This window comes from Mus caroli, chromosome 14 (assembly GCF_900094665.2).
Source record: "Mus caroli chromosome 14, CAROLI_EIJ_v1.1, whole genome shotgun sequence".
Classification (NCBI taxonomy): Eukaryota; Metazoa; Chordata; class Mammalia; order Rodentia; family Muridae; genus Mus; species Mus caroli.
Genome location: NC_034583.1, coordinates 18,494,973 through 18,498,222, shown reverse-complemented (window position 1 = coordinate 18,498,222; position 3,250 = coordinate 18,494,973).

The following is a 3,250-nucleotide window of genomic DNA, read 5'->3' as shown; positions in this document are numbered from 1 at the left end:
AGTTCCAGGACAGCCAGGGCTATACAGAGAAACCCTGTCTCGAAAAACCAAAAAAAAAAAAAAAAAAAAAATAGGACTTATTGTTGGCATTCCTTCTAGGCTCTGCCCAACAGTTACCTGGCAACATGGCTTCCTATAAAAGGACCTATTTGTCCCCTCCTCTCTCTTACTCTCTCTGGCCCTTCTCTCTCTGACTCTCTTCTTTCCTGGCCCCTTTTCTTCCTCACTCCCCCTCTCTATCCATGTGTTCCTGGTTGGCCTCTCTCTCTCTCTCTCCTTTCTCAATTCCCCCTTCCCATGCCCTAAATAAACTCTATTCTATTCTATACCATCATATGGCTGGTCCCTCAGGGGGAAGGGATTCCTCAGCATGGGCTCACAGAGGCATCCCTTCCATCTCACCATACCTGGTTCTACAAAACACATCCCAGTTCTCCTTTTTGTGAAAAGCAACACTTATTATCAACATATGTTTGATGAATAAGGTATGTTTGATAAATAAGGTTTAAAAACTCCTAAGGCCTACTCAGTTTGGAAGAAACGGACTTGAAGGTATAGGTCTAGCCTCTTTGTCTTTGCTAAACTTTGTTAAGTTTTAGCTACTTGGATAAATGGAGTTATACAAGAAATCATATCCTGTAATGTTACACTATGAAACAATCAGGAAAGTAAAGTTCTCTGGTATTTATGGTTTAAAATTTTGCTTGATGTTAAATAATTTGATTAGATCCTCAGCTCAAAAGCTTAAGGCTCAAATTTAACAGGGGTAAGACCAAAATCCTAATCTTAAAAAAAGCTACGAACTTGCAGTAAATTGCTAAAGATAATTAAGACATGCAAGTTAATGATCTTATAAATGATAAAATTACCTAATGTGCTCAGAACTCTCTTGATGATCATGTTAAGTACAAATGCAATTCATTTACAGGGAAACCCTTTAGCCCCCTGTGTATCCTGTCAAAGTCACTTGAAGCAAGTAACTGAAAAGGAGTGATGTTTGTCTAAAATCAGGTTACTTAATAGATCAGATGGCGGCTCTCAACCTCCCCAGGGGACTTTGTAGACTATAGCATTCAAAGTGTTTAATGAAAAGGCTTCTCCTGCTAGACAGAATGCTCTCAACACCATCAGGATCTGGGAAGGATTGATTCAAACAGGAAGTATAAACCAAGCTGCCTTTGCGTCGATGTAAATGTCCTCCTACCTAGCAGCACCCCTAAGGTCTCCTCCAAAGCCAATGACCAGGCACAAACAAAATCCTCCAGGACCTTGCTTCAAATGTGGAAAAGCTGGTCACTGGGTGAAGAGCTGTCTTTCCCCACCACCAGGACCCTGCTTGAACTGTGGACAAGCAGGACACTGGAGAATCAAGTGCCCTCTTCACCTCCCTCTCCAAGGCAAAGGCTATCAAGTTCTTCATCCACAGAAAAGTCTCTTGGATCTTCTGGGCCTTGCAGACAAAGACTGAAACCACCCTGGGATCTCTGCGCCCAACAAAGCTATCAAGATTACCATAGAGTCACCTGGGGTAACTGGCCAGGTATCAGTAGGTCTCTGCTATTTTAATCGACACACGGCCATTTGGTTTGCACTTCTCTCTTTAATTTATCCTTTCCGGATCTCTGATGGTGTTGGTGGCTAACTGTAGCTGATAAGTTTAGCAGCGATATGCCAGCTTTAGCCAGCTTCTTCCCACAAGGCTGCAGCTACCCAGTCAGTCCATTTCATAAAAATTAGGCCTTGCCTTTTTGTAGAGCCTGTCTTTAGAGTCTGTTTCTAGAGCCAGGTCTCCTGTTGAGAAAAGCAGATTCACACAGGTTTAAACTCACAAGACAGGTTTGAATGTAAAGACAAACTCAAGCTATCATGCTGCTATTTTTTTTTCTTTTTTTTTTAAGATTTATTTATTTTTATTATATGTAAGTACACTGCAGCTGTCTTCAGACAATCCAGAAGAGGGCGCCAGATCTCGTTACAGATGGTTGTGAACCACCACGTGGTTCCTGGGATTTGAACCTCGGACCTTCGGAAGAGCAGTCGGGTGCTCTTACCCACTGAGCCATCTCACCAGCCCCTCATGCTGCTATTTAAGGTTTTTTTTGAGGGTTTTTGTTTTGTTGGTTTTTTTTTGGGGGGGGGGTTGGTTTTTTAGAGACAGGGTTTCTCTGTGTGGCCCTGGCTGTCCCGGAACTCACTTTGTAGACCAGGCTGACTTTGAACTCAGAAATCTGCCTGCCTCTGCCTCCCAAGTGCTGGGATTAAAGGCATGCGCCACCACCACCACCCAGCTTAAGTTTAAGGTTTTAAACTTTATTTAAATTGTATTCCTTTACAGTGACTGCTCCCACTAATCAATTTTGACTCTACAATTCCTCCAAAACCAGCTCTGGCCTACAAAACCAAAGGATCCTCAACTTGCTCACTGCTGAAAGGGGAGGCACTGGCTTCCTCCTCAAAGAATGCTGTTATTATGTAGAGCAGTCTGGCCAGGTGGAAGGCCATATTAAAGACTTACTGAGCTGAAAGGACTCTACAGCCTCCAGGAGCCAACTCTTTCACAGAATTCTTGTCCTGGTCCTCTTTGAGACCATAGCTCTCACATCTCTCTATCCCTCTGATTTCCATATTCCCTGTAATAATGATTGTCCCCTGTCTCTTTCAGTCCTTTCAGGGAAGAATTGATGGAATTACCCAATGGTCGGCAAACCGGATGCTTCTGGTGGAAATCCCTCAGGTCTCCTACCCTTACCTTTCATACTCCTGCTCCCACCTCTGCCACCTTGAACCCTGCTTTGGATCAGCACTCTCGACTGCTGCCAAGCAGCCTGCACTTCCCTGGTCTTAGGTGGTTCTTCAGAACCTGAGAATTGAAGATGTTCCCTGCTATTGCCTGACTCTCTTCCCCCACTCCCAGCCTTGGCCAGTGTCTTAGTTTGGGTTTCTAGAGCTGTGGAGAGACACCAAGACCACAGCAACTCTTATAAAGGAAAACATTTAATTGGGGCTGGCCCTTATGGTTTCAGAAGTTTAGCCATGGCAGGAAACATGGTGGCATGCAGGTAGACTTGGTGCTGGAGAAGGAGCTAAGAGTTCTACAGAGTTGATCTGCAGGCAGCAGAAGCAACTGAGTGCCACACTGGGCCTAGCTTGAGCTTTTGAGACCACAAACCCACCTCCACAGTGACACACTTCCTCCAACAAGGCCACACCTACTCCAACTAGACCACACCTTCTATTTATTTATTTATTT